Source organism: Muntiacus reevesi, chromosome 2, assembly GCF_963930625.1.
Source record: "Muntiacus reevesi chromosome 2, mMunRee1.1, whole genome shotgun sequence".
Classification (NCBI taxonomy): domain Eukaryota; kingdom Metazoa; phylum Chordata; class Mammalia; order Artiodactyla; family Cervidae; genus Muntiacus; species Muntiacus reevesi.
In genome coordinates, this window is record NC_089250.1 from 271121955 (window position 1) to 271136314 (window position 14360).

At 44.4% G+C, this 14360-nt stretch overlaps 1 pseudogene; it reads right to left on the bottom strand.

Annotated features, from left to right (window-relative positions):
- Positions 1 to 1207: 1207 nt before the first annotated feature.
- On the bottom strand, positions 1208 to 2500 carry LOC136157592 (zinc finger protein 678-like; annotated as a pseudogene).
- Between the last annotated feature and the right edge of the window lie 11860 nt (positions 2501 to 14360).

The following is a 14360-nucleotide window of genomic DNA, read 5'->3' on the forward strand; positions in this document are numbered from 1 at the left end:
TCATCAATTATACATCAAGTTTAATATGTGAAAAGCCGTTCACTTTTATTAATTAACATATAGTAAGTTCACACATAATCTAAATAAAACTTTCCAAAGTTTATAATGTTTGATCAAAGTACAGATTACAAGCATTTGGAAACATTCTTGTTCTTCTGATACAATGGTCAGAGAAATGTGATATTTATGGTTTACAAAACAGAGAGAGCCAAAATTTAGTAAACAAGGATGTACATTAATTACATGACCTTTCAGGAAAAGGTTACATAGATTTTTCTTGGGTATCTGTGAAGATTTCCTGATTGCTACCATGTCAACTAAAATTCATGACTTCTAGTTATTGCAGTTATAAACATACCTCAAGATTTCTGTGACCTGCCATCTTTATATCCATAAAAAACCATTGGCACAACTGTTTAAAATTTTGACTCTCTTACTTTAATACAAAGAATTATTCTCTGAACACTTACCTAATGGTGACATAGAGGGATGATTTAAACAATGACAGTCATCACTTTCATTTAGACTTCCACTATACATTTCACATTACAAGATCCTTAATAGTCCATAGAAAAGTAGATAAAAATTGTTTCCACCTAATATAGAAGGGTCTTGTTTAACTTTGAGACAGCAAAGATCAAGAATATTAGTTTTTAAAAAAGCATGTGTGTTCACATACACACTAGAAACAAAGGTCTAGCCTGTAGTAATTTGAAAGTTGAGTTATATTAAATTTTATTTTCACATAATGTCAATATGAACAAGCATACAATGATAGTAACTATATTGTCCAACATCTCTCACCTTGATCCTATGGTCCAAGTAACAAATAAGTTTTCTAAGTGTTTTAACTATGGATTATTTTCTATAATATCCTGATTTAAAGTAATACCAGAAAAGGGTTATTGACTGAATGCTATCTTTGATGAATTCTCTGATATTTATTTAGACCTGAGTTTTTAAATTCGTTTTGTACATTTCTCACAGCATTAAACGTTCTTCCCAAGATGAACCCTCCGGCATTTTCTGATGTGTATGCTTAGGACAAACCTGTTTCCTCACTTATTACATTTGTAGGGTCTGTCTCCAGCACACGCTCTCTGATGCTGAATGAGGTGACGGTTCACTTCAAGGCTCTGTCACATTATTTATATTTGTAAGACTACTTGGCAGTATGAATTATGTTATGGCTAGTAAGGTTTGAGTGTCAGTTAAAAGCTTTGCCTCATTCTTTACATTTGTATGGTTTCTCCCCAGTATGAATTCGCCTATGTTTATTAAGGTTTGAACTCTGATTAAAGGTTTTGCCATATTCTGTACATTTATAAGGCTTCTCTCTTGTATGAATTCGCCTATGTTTATTAAGGTTTGAACTCTGATTAAAGGCTTTGCCACATTCTGTACATTTATAAGGCTTCTCTCTTGTATGAATTCGCCTATGTTTATTAAGGTTTGAACTCTGATTAAACGCTTTGCCACATTCTGTACATTTATAAGGCTTCTCTCTTGTATGAATTCGCCTATGTTTATTAAGGTTTGAACTCTGATTAAAGGCTTTGCCACATTCTGTACATTTATAAGGCTTCTCTCTTGTATAAATTCGCTGATGTTGAATAACATGTGAACACTTGATAAAGGCTTTGCCACATTCTGTACATTTATAAGGCATCTCCCCAGTATGAATTCTCTGATGTCGATTAAGATTTGAGGAACTGATAAAAGCTTTGCCACATTCTCTACACTTGTATGGTTTTTCCCCAGTATGGATTCTCTGATGTCGAGTAAGTGTCGTACTTTTGTTAAAGGCTTTCCCACAATTCTGACATTTATATGGCTTCTCCCCAGTATGGATTCGCTGATGTTGAGTAAGTGCCGTACTTTGGTTAAAGGCTTTCCCACAATTTTGACATTTATATGGTTTTTCCCCAGTGTGGATTCGCCTATGTTGATTAAGGTTTGAATTCCGAGTAAAGGCTTTGCCACATTCTGTACATTTGTAAGTCTTCTCTCCAGTATGAGTTCTGAGATGTCGAGTAAAGTTTGAGGGCTTGCTAAAGGTTTTGCCACATTCTGTGCATTGGTTAGGTTTCCCTTCAGTATGGGTTTTCCTGTGTCCGTTTAGATCTGATAATTGAGGAAAGACTTTCCCACATTTATTCCACTTGCCGTGGTCCCCCTTAGCATGAATACTCGGATGTTGAGTAAGTTGTGATGACTGGTTAGAAACTTGAACACATTCACTAAATTTGTAATTGTTTTCTTCAGTGTGGATATTCCTATCTGTAATAAGATTTGAGCTTTGATAAAAGACATTTCTATATTCATCCCATTCATCATGGTTCTCTGAACACTGAGTTCTCTGATGATTCATGAGACCTGAGTATTGGTCAAAGTGATTCCCAGGTTCTAGGCATGGGTAGATTCTGGCTCCATCATAAATACTGTTGTAATAACTGAAGATGGAGCTCTCGCTTAAGGCCTCACTCGCTGGATTACACATGGAAGGTTGTTCCACATTATCTGTACTATGATACCCGTTGAATCACGGTGGCCAGATAAAGATTCTCTCATTATTATCGACATTACAGATATTGGAATAGGGAGAAAATGTTTCTTGTTGGAAAAATAATGAGCCTTCACTAAAGGATCTCTCAACTTGATCATCGTGAGATTTTCTTCCTTCATTTTCAAATCGCTGGCTTTCAGACATGTATGACTGACTGTTTAATTCAAACCTATGCTCATGCTGGTTTGAGTGATTATTTATAGCATAGACTAGGTGACTTTCCATGTTTTCAAAATTTCACATCAGAGAATATGTATTTTTTTTTAATCATATGGGTCCTTGCTTACAAAAACATATTTTTCTGCCGAACGTATTGACTTCAAATGGGATTTTTTCCAATTTGACACACATCCTCAATTTCTTTTGGCAATCATGTTTTCATCATGGATAATTGTCCCGATTTGGTTACATCTAAAACAACATCTTTTTGTCCTTCACAGGCCCCCTTACTTTCCCAGTCTTTCATTAAGTACAGATTTCCAAGCTGAGAGCTCTCAGATCTTCCCAGCACCTCACACATGAATCTCCTATGCACGGCTTCTTTGGGAACAAACCCTGGGTGTCATGAGAAGATTATCACTGAAAGATAACAAATAACCGAGATCCCACTTAGTACTTGGAGTGAATATGCTTTACAGTTGTATGCAATACTGACAAACCCTTAGCTAGATTAATAAGAAGTGAGATGCAAGTAAGATCAGAAATAAAAACAACGGCCCTGTACATGTTACATAGAACAAAAAGTCATTCTATCAGGTTACGATGAAAGATACTATACCAAAAAGTTGAATACCTCAAAGAAAGATTCAATTCTTAGAAACACAGAACACCTTAGATGTTAGCATGAGTGAATTAAAAAATTATAACACACCTAAAACTATTAGTAAAGAGTAAAAAAGTAATTTAAAAAATCCTTGGATTAGATGAATTAACTGGAAAATTTCAGCAACCTTTCAAGAAAAATAAATATCAATTCTCCATAAAGGATCACCATGTACACACTACTATATTTAAAATGGATAGCCAACAAGTTCCTGCTGTACTGCAGAGGGAACTCTGCTTAATGTCATGTGGCTGCCTGGATGGGAGGGGAATCTGGGGGAGAACGGACACACGTACATGGATGGCTGAGTCACTTTGCTGCCCACAACATTGTTCATCGGTTATACTCCAGTACAAAATAAAAGAACAGTAAAAATATATTTCTGTGAGTTAATAGATATATTAAATAGTTTTAGCATTGATGAGTTGGGGTAAATGCACTTAAAATGTCTAAAATTTGCTCATAGGAAGTAAAAATTGGGAGGTAGAAATTGGGGATTACATTGTATGATCTCAGGGACTGAGTCTGAACTTTGGAGAGCCATGTTTGAAGTTTCCACTGGAAACTGGAAAGCAGGAAGCATATATCTGCTCCCAGTATTTCTGGAATTTTGTCAACTAATCCCAGCATCTCCACAACTCTCCTCACACATTTCTGACTTGAGGCAGAGTCAGGAATTTGGAAAGGCCTTAAGGCAGGCTTTGTCAGAACTGTAAGCAGCTTTTCCTAGGTCCCCCAAAGCAGCGAGAGTATGCAGGTCCCCAGAGACCAGGAGGAAGGTTTTGGCTCTCAGTGAAAGTGAGGGAAAAACCACTGGAGCTGAAGAACAACACACGGAGGTTTAAGAGCAGAAGAACGGGGAAGATCATGTCCCTCTTTGACAGAAATAAACCCAGGCTTCTCACTCTAGTGAAGCAGGCCTCCCCAGACCACCTGAACAACTCTGGCTTCCTCTGTGGTCTTTGGACCCCTCACCTGTGTCATCTGCTTCATTCATTCACACCTAGCTCTGGGATTCTTCCTTTACTCCAAGGGGACATGCTCGTTAGAAAAATGAACACACACACACAAACAAAGAAAAATGAACACAAGTAGGACTTTGTGTTTAACATATACACTCTAGTATGTACAAAAACAACCAAGAAGGAACTGCTGCGTAGCCCAGGGAACTATTCTCAACATTTGTAATAACCCATAAGGGAAAGTGTCTGACTTGACTAATGAAAGCCTCTCCTTACAAAACTCAGTATCTCTCCTGAACACAGCTGAATGCTCATATTTCAGAGCCAACGAGCAGCAAAGAGAAACTAGGAGGCAGTGGAGTTTCCCCCTTAACTGTGTTGGATTGTGCACACCCCTCACTACGTCTTTACAAGATTTTATTAAAGATAAACAGAAAAAAATGGAACTTCATGGTGTGAGAATCTAGCAAAAAACACTCGAATCGGTGACCATCAGTTCTAATGGGATAAACTGGTGTCAGGTGAGAGAAACACTTGAGAAGACACATGGTCTCTGCTCAGGTACTTTCGGCAAAATTAAGGAAATCTCAATGTGTCTTGAAAAAATTTCACCTTTATGCATTTTTACTCCAAAAATACCTCCCCAAAATACCTCCAAAAATACAGAACAGTATCCCTAATAGCACATTTAAACAACAGATCTTTCTTACCAATGTAGAGAACAGTTAGAATATTTTCAAAAGTCTCTAAGGAATTCTAGACTGTGAGGAAAGCTGAGCGCCCAAAAATTGATGCTTTTGAACTATGGTGTTGGAGAAGACTCTTGAGAGTCCCTTGGACTGCAAGGAGATTCAACCAGTCCATCCTAAAGGAGATCAGTCCTGGGTGTTCATTGGAAGAGCTGATGCTGAAGCTGAAACTCCAATACTTTGGCCACCTCATGCGAAGAGTTGACTCATTGGAAAAAGACCCTGATGCTGGGAGGGATTGGGGGCAGGAGGAGAAGGGGATGACAGAGGATGAGATGGTTGGATGGAATCACTGACTCAATGGGCATGAGTTTGAGTAAACTCCGGGAGTTTGTGATGGACAGGGAGGCCAGGCGTGCTGCGATTCACAGGGTCGCAAAGAGTTGGACACGACTGAGTGACTACACTGAACTGAACAGTCGCTCAGTCGTGTCTGACTCTTTGCGACCCCACCCCATCCCAAGGGGAATTCTGCATATCAAAGCGTTCCCTTGTTGATCTTTCCAAAAGGGAATATTTTGAAAAACTGAAAGCTGTTAATTCCCACTGGGAATGCTTCATGCCCTGTAGGGCGCCTGGAGGCAGAAAAGAAGAAGAGGCCCATGCACAGAGAAGAGCCAGATTGTGACTCATAAAATAAAAGAAAAAATAGGATTTAATAGTTGAAAACCACCTCGCCAGGCAAGAATATCAGAAAAAGAGAATTAAAGATGTGTATGTTTTCAACCCAGGGCATTTAAGGAGGAAAAAGCAGACACAGCCTCTCACCTGAATCAGGACATTCCCCTGAGAAGCTGCCATTCCCTCCTCTTCTTCCTCCTGCCCTGGGTCGTTTTCGCATCACGACTGTGGAGGAATCACCTCAGCATCGTGAGATTACACCTCCAGAGGTGCCAGCACAGCTCCTTCGCCTGCTCCCAACACCCCCACAGGCAGACGGACCTTGAAAAGCGAGAAAGGCCGACCTCTCCTGTCCTTCGTCTCAGGCGAGATTCAGGACAATCAGCTCCTCCGTGGAAACCAATCTATCAAATTGTTGTTGTTGTTGTTGTCTACTCTTCTTTCTTCTTATAAATTCCTCCAAACTGTGCTCACACGGGTGTGTGGGCTGCACTGACTTGCCCCTTTAAAGCCCACGCAGAGCAGAACTTGCTGCCTCTCCGGGGACTGACGCTGGGCCTCAGCTCTCACAAATGGACCAGGAGCCGTGTCCTTAACACGGGCCCCCCCTTAGAGTCCCCTGGAGCACTTCCTACACACCACACTGGGGCTCCCACAGGCCCAAGAGAGAACTCTGTCGGGAGGGCGCCGGGGAGGTCATTTCCTAACACCGGTCACGTGGTGACCCTGATGGGAAACAGATGGAAACCACTTGGCCAATGGTTCAGATTCTTCCTGAACCATTTCAGTGAATTGAACCCCTCGAGGTCAGGTCCCCACTTTAAGAAGTTATGAATCTGCAGGTCTGAGGTGGGGCCGTGAAATGAGTCTTCAGCAAGTTCCCTGTTTGTTCTGATGCTTCTCCCCCAAGACCCACACTCAGGAGCCCTGGGCTTCAGCCCTCACACTCAGCACAGCTGAGACCTCTCAGGAGGAGAGGGTTTAGGGTGGGAATTTCTGAGGGAGGCCAGGCTAGAACCAGGCAGAGAAAGCTGCAATTCTTGGGATTCAGGCTTTTCTAAGTGACACTGAGTGAAGTGCTGTGGGCTCCCCAGGCTGAGTGTGGATGGGTCCATTCAAACCAGAGGAGCAGGATTCTGGTGAGCTCTGAGGGTGTCACTGAAGGGGGTCCTGTGAAGTAGACCCTGGGGTTCAGCAAGACTGCTGGTCTCAAGGAAGGGGGTCATCTAGTGCAGGTGATCACAGGACTGGCTGGTGTGAGTTCAAGGACCTGCAGGCTGCCTGCTCCCCAGACAGACGCTGAGGCAGCAACAGCATGGAGCAGTTCAGGGGAGTTCTCAACAGCACTCTGTAGGATCCTTCTTATTAGAGCCGTCACCATGCCCCAGCAGTTACGGGGCGCAGGGGAAGGTATGTGTAGAAATGATGGAAAATATATTATCACATTATTTGAGGGTTAAGGGTAGTAAGGTAACTAATTGTTACAGATGCTATCCTCTGTGCTACCTAATAGTTTATTGTCACAATCTCTCCCCCGTAACCTTAAGGAAGGTGGGAGAGTTTAATGTTGGTGGTGGGTTAACACTTCATTCATTACACATCAACTTTATCACCAAAAGCCATTCAATTTTATTAATTAACATATAAGGATATCACACATAGTCATAATAAAACCTTTTACAATCCACTGTGTGACCTTAATTAAAATACAGATTTACAAACATAGACAACAATATTCATTTCTCTGATACAATGAGCTGAGCATTGTGACTTCTGTGGTTACAAAATAGAGGCTAATCATTTAATAAACAAGATGTAACTAGCTACATGACTCTTCTGGGAAGCCTTTCACATATTTTTCTAGGGTTATCAGAGATGTTGTTATCACAAACATGTCAACTAATATTCATTACTTTGGTTGATATGATAAAGATACATCAAGATTTCAGTGAACTGTCATTGTCTTATCCTTAATAAGCAAGTGATATAACTATTGAAAATTTAGAACAATCCTTTGTCTTACTTTGATACATGGAATTAATTCCAATACATTCTTTGATATTTATTTAGATTTGATTAAATACTTTGCTCCTTTTTTTTTTAAACATCATTCACTTGTCTTTCTTGTATAAACCCTCTCCTGTTTTCTAAACTACATTTGGGATGAACCTCTTTCATCACTTATTACATTACTAGAGTTTCTCTCCAGAATGTACACTGCATATGCATTAAATAAGCAGGGTGATGATATACAGCCTTGACATTCTCCTTTCCCAATCTGGAACCAGTCTGTTGTTCCATGTTCGGTTCTAACTGTTGCTTCTTGACCTGCATACAGGTTTCTCAGGGGGCAGCTAAGGTGGTCTGGTATTCTCATCTGTTTAAGAATTTTCCACAGTTTGTTGTGATCCACACAGTCAAACGGTTTAGTGTAGTCAATAAAGCAGAAGTGGATGTTTTTCTGGAATTCCCTTTTTCTATGATCCAATGAATGTTGGCAATTTAATCTGCATTTTCCAAATCTGGCTTGTACATCTGGAAGTTCTCAGTTCACGTACAGTTGAAGGGTGGCTTGAAGGATTTTGAGCATTACCTTGGTAGCATGTGAAATGAGTGCTATTGTGCAGTAGTTTGAACATTCTCTGTCATTGCCCTTCTTTGGGACTGGAATGAAAACTGACCTTTTCCAGTCCTGTGGCCACTGCTGAGTTTTCCAAATTTGCTGGCATACCTAGTGAAGCACTTTCACAGCATCATCTTTTAGGATTTAAAATAGCTCAGCTGGAACTTCTTCACCTCCACTAGCCTTGTTGGTAGTAATTCTTTCTAAGGCCCAGTTGACTTCACACTCCAGGATGTCTGGCTCTAGGTGAGTGACACCATTGTGGTTATCTGGGTCATTAAGACCTTTTCTGTACAGTTCTTCTGTGTATGCTTGCCACCTCTTCTTAATCTCTTCTGCTTCTGTTAGGTCCATACCATTTCTGTCCTTTATTGAGCCCATCTTTGCATGAAATGTTCCCTTGGTATCTCTGATTTTTGTGAAGAGATCTCTAGTCTTTCCCATTCTATTGTTTTCTTCTGTTTTTTTACATTGATCACTCAGGAAGGCTTTCTTATCTCTCCTTGCTCTTCTTTGGACCTCTGCATTCAAATGCGTATATCCTTCCTTTCCTCCTTTGCCTTTCGCTTCTCTACTTTTCTCAGCTATTTGTAAGGCCTCCTCAGACAGCCATCTTGCTGTCCACATAGGTGGCCCAGTGGCTCTTGGCTACTGCGTTATGGCCTCGTCCAGTGACGTTGCACTACGCGCCCTGTCAGCGGAATCTCTGCCAGGCCTGGGAACGAACATTCCTAGCACCATGGCTCAAACTGGATATGAAATGCCACCAAAACCGTGGTCAGACTTACGGCCATGAAGGGGCCATGCTGACAGGAAGCTGGCTCCTGCTGTCTGCTCCTGCGAAGATTAAATCAGGAGCCACCGCCACTGTTGGCCTTCAGCACCCCCTGAAAGGCGCTGAGGGGGGAGGTCAGGAGCACGGCCTCTGTGCTCTGGGAGAACTGGCAGGACAGGCCTGCAGACAGTCAGATGTTTTCAGGTAAAGATTTTCATGAGCCCAGATTCCTGCCTCTTCTCATGCCTAGAGAAGCACTAAAATCAGTAACTCTGATAACTGCTCTGGGTTTTGTGATTTTTTTGTGTTCTAATAGTACCACATCAGAGGTTAAACTCTATTTAGATAAATCTAGACAACTGGCTACCAGGCTAAAGGTCTCCTTGAAGTGCTAGATCTAGACTGGAATTCAAGCTCACTCTCCTGGAAAAAAAAAATGAGAGATCTACTTTGCTTATTAATGTTCAAGTTTTCACTCCTCCAACTACTTCCACTGAGTCTGTCACACCTCCCGTAGTCACTCTGGGCTAATACAAACGACATCAAAGCATGTGAGACCACAGCAGAAGGCTCCATTCCCTTGGAGAGGGTAGCACAAGTGCTGACTCTATCTAGATCAAAATTGCTAAAAAACATAACTTGGCTCTTACTCCTGCTTGGGCCCCTGGTCACAGTAATTCTTTTGCTGATCTTTGGCCCCTGCCTTTCTCAATCTCTTGTTAAATTTGTCTCTTTCAGATTACTACAGTTTCACATCAAGATAGTGGTGATGCAGAGATTCCAGCCAATTTTCAGAACAGATCCTGTGGGAATAACAACAGAAGTCACCCTGGGGTCCCTTAATGAGACAGGGCGAGAGCTCTGTGACCCCAGCTAGGTGGGGTCTACAGTCCCATGCCAGCCTGAAGAAGCTACAGAAGAGAGACCTCCACCTTCATCTTCCCAACAAACAATTTTTTGGTTAGTGTCTCTCAGAGGGATTTAAGGGAGAAGACAGAGGGCCCCCAGGCTGGAAAGCTGGTCTTTCGAGTGGGGTAAAGTTGAAGCTTTGTTCTCACCCAGACACTCCAAGGACAGAGCTAGTGGCAGAAGCTGAGGCCTGCTGGGGTAAAGAGATAAAATGCCCAGTCCTGAGGACAAGGAAAGCTTCCCTCTCGGCACACGTGCAGGAGGGCTACTTGGGGCCGAGAGAAGCATGTGGCCCCATCCCACAGGAAGTGTGGACATGCACCACAGGCCTGTGTGGGGGATCAACGTGAGGAAAAGGCTGTACATGCGTGCTGGGGAGGGTCCAGGGAAGAGTGGGTGTGGAAAAGGAAACAAGGTAAGAGGCCACAGGCAAACAGGAGCCCAGGAGGACATCCAGGGCAAGGAAGTAGCACCGAGTGCTGGCACGGCAGGCACAGTGCTGACGGGCGCAAAGGCCTCAGTGAGGACCGGCGGCAGGCTTCAGACCAGACTCGGGACTCAGAACCAGTCGGGCCTCAGTGAGAACCAGGGTAGAGTCGTATGAGAACCCGAATCTTACCTCAGTGAGGACCGGCGGCAGGCTTCAGAACCAGAGCTGGGCCTTAGAACCAGTCGGGCCTCAGTGAGAACCAGGGTAGAGTCGTATGAGAACCCGAATCTTACCTCAGTGAGGACCGGCGGCAGGCTTCAGAACCAGAGCTGGGCCTTAGAACCAGTCGGGCCTTGTGAGAACCAGGGTAGAGCCATATGAGAACCCGAATCTTACCTTAGTGAGGACCGGCAGCAGGCTTCAGAACCAGAGCTGGGCCTTAGAACCAGTCGGGCCTTGTGAGAACCAGGGTAGAGCCATATGAGAACCCGAATCTTACCTTAGTGAGGACCGGCGGCAGGCTTCAGAACCAGAGCTGGGCCTTAGAACCAGTCGGGCCTCAGTGAGAACCAGGGTAGAGCAGTATGAGAACCGGAATCTTGGCTTAGTGAGGACCTGATTCTGAAACCAGTGAGGGGTGGGGTGGGACCCCTAGGGAGGAGAGGGGGGGCAGGGCCTCCCATGGAGAAGCACGGTGGGGCCTCCAGGGAGGGGGGTGCGAGGTGGGGCCTTGGTGATTTGGGTCTTAGGCTCTTTGTCCACTACCTTCCAGAGAACAGTTGTTGGGAGTAGGGTTTTTTTTTGTTTGTTTGTTTTTTGACAGGTCCCCAGGCTTGGTGAGGGCCTTCCCGGGTAGCTCTGCAGTAAAGAATCTGCCTGAGATGCAGAAAACGCAGGAGACATCACTGGTTGGATGCCTGGGTCAAGAAGATACCTCGAGGTGGGCATGGAAACCCATTCCAGAATTGTTACCTGGAGAATCCAACAGACAGAGACTGGCGGGCCACAGTCCACAGCGTCACAAAGAATCAGACACGACTGAATCAACTGAGCGCACACGCAGGCTTGGTGGATGTTAACTGCCCCCAGGTTTTCACAGTTGTTTTTACCAGGTTCAGGCCTAACTTGTACCAGAGTCAGGATTAACCCAGAACCACAGCTGGGCCTGAGTGTGGACCAGGGTGAGGCCTGAGTGTCGACCAAAGTCAGTCCTAATGACGACCAGAGTCAGGCCTTAGTTAGTGTGGACCGGAGTCTGTCCTAAGTGAGGATGACAGACAGGCATAGGAGTGGACCAGGGTCAGGCCAAAATGAGTACCACAGTCAGGTCTAAGTGAGCACCAGAGTCAGGCCTTAGCGTGCACCAGAGTCAGGGCTTAGTGTGCCCCAGAGTATGGCCTTGGCGTGCGCCAGAATCAGGTCTCAGGATGGACCTGAGTCCGGGTAAGTAAGTACCAGAGTCAGGCCTTATGTGGACCAGAGTCAGGCCCGAGTGTGGAACCCAGTCTACCTGATGCGTGACTGTTACCCACTTAGGTCTGGCTCTGGTCCAGACCTAGACCTGACTCTGGTCCACGCTAAGGCCAGACTCTGCTCCACACTCAGTACAGACTCGGGTCCACACTAAGGCCTGACTCTAGTTCACACCGAGTCTGGTCAATGCTAAGGCCTGTCTCTGTTCCACACTAAGGCCTGAATTTGCTACTCACTAAGGCCCATACATCATAAATCACTTCAACCTCAAATAAGTTATAATTAGAGCTGGCATGAGCTTAGTCAGAAACTGACAGAAAATTTCAAAGCTATTATCCAGCAATAAAAAATAAATTAAAAAATCATATATGTGTATGAATTTTCATTGATTGGGCTCCCATGCCTGGGGAGAGATCTGGAGAAAACCTAATATTTTAGAAGTGAGCCACACCCCAGCGATATCGGCAGCTCTAGGTTCAATAACCAAGAGGGTGAAGCAACCAACATTTAGAAGGAGAGATGGCGGAGAGAAAAGATGCAGTACAGACATACAAGGCAATATTATTGTACCACAACATGCAATGAAATAACGCCTTTTCCAGCCGTGGTGACAGAAAACGTACGATCGTGATCTCGGGAAGACCGCCGTGAGCTGGCCTGGAGGGAGATCTTGGCTCCCTGCCCGGAGTTGACCCAGGGCGCCCTGGATGAAAAGCAGGCCTGCCACCCACAAGACCGAAGATGGCCAGAGTGTAGAAGCAAAGTGACCTTCGGCCGTTCCCTGGTTTGAACTCAAGAATATATTAAGGAGGCAAGAGGTGTAAATACATATAGAAGTCCATTGTTATCGACACAGCATAACATCTGGGAGAGCGTAGAGAAACACAGGGTGTTTAAGACAGGAGCGGCGCAGACATGCAGAACCGAGAGAAGTGTGTGTGTGTCCTGAGGAGGAGCCAGGGGGAGGCGATGTAAGTCCCTCATTCAGGACCGTCCTTCTGGGTCTTCGGTTACCTTTGGCCGATCACCTTGTCTCTTTTTTCACACCTGACTGGTCCCTGCACCCTCCCCACGACGTGGGCACAACATTTGCTAAGACTGATCCCCCCACAGAGGCCTGTGGGTACATGTCCACACTTATTATGGGATGGGGCCCCCTGCGTTTTTGGCCATCAAGGCGCCTTCCTGCCCTTGTACAGGGCAGTCTTCTTTGACCTCAGAAGTGGACACCTTTTGTCTTCACACTAGCAGACTTCAGCTTCTGCCACTAGGTTTGTCCTTGGAGTGTGTGAGTGAGAACAAAGCTTCCATTTCACTCCACTTCACAAACAGCAGCTGTCCAGCCCACAGGCCCCTCTATCACCTACATCAAATCCCGCTGAGAGACATGAAGCCCAAAAATCTTTATTGTGAGGCTGAAGGACGAAGGTCTGTCTTCTGTAGCTTCTTCAGGCTGGCATGGGGCTCATAGACCTTACCTAGCTGGGGGCATGGAGCTCTCACCCTGTCTCATTCAGGGGCCCCAGGGTGACTTCTGTTGTTAATCCCACAGGATCTGTTCCGAGGAGTAGCTGGAACCATTATCTTGATGGGAAACCATTGTAATCTGAAAGAGACAAACATAACAAGTGGATTTGAAAAGCCAGGGGCCAAAGATCTGTGACTAATTATCACAAATTATTGTGAGCAGGAGCTATAGCAGGAGTAAGAACCAGGTTACATTTTTTAGCAATTTTGATCCTGGTTCAGATAGAGTCACACTGGGGCTACCCTCTCCAAAGGAATGGAGCCTTCTGGGGTGGTCTCACATACTTTGATGTCTTTGTATTAGCCCAGAGTGACTGATGTAGGTGTGACAGACTCAGTTTCAAGTAGTTGGAGGAGTGAAAACCTGAGCATGAATATAAAAAATCAATCACAATTTTTCCCCAGTTGAATAAGCTGGAATCCCAGTCTAGACCTGGCACTTCAAGAAGACCTGTAGCCTGGTAGCCACTTGTCTAGTTTTATCTAAGTAGGTTCTAACCTTTGACTCACATATTAATCAGAGCAGTTGTCACTGTTACTGACTTTAGTGCTCCTCTAGGTATGAGAAGAGGCAAGAATCTGGTCTCATGAAAATCTTTGCCCTCATGAGAGTATCTGACTATCCGAAGGCCTGTTCTGCCAGCTTTTCCCAGAGCACAGATTCCTCGTTCCTGATCTGCCCCAGGGCAGGCGCTGCAGCAGGTCCTGATCTAATCCTAGCCGGGGCAGACGGCAAGTGCTCGTTTTCAGTCGGCATGGCCCCTTTGTGGCCATAAATTTGACCATGGTTGGGGCATATCACGTCCATTTTGTCCCATGGTGCTAGGAATGCTCATTCCTAGGTCTGGCAAAGATTCTGCTGACAGGCCACTAACCCAAGAAACAGGAGCCAATAGACCCTG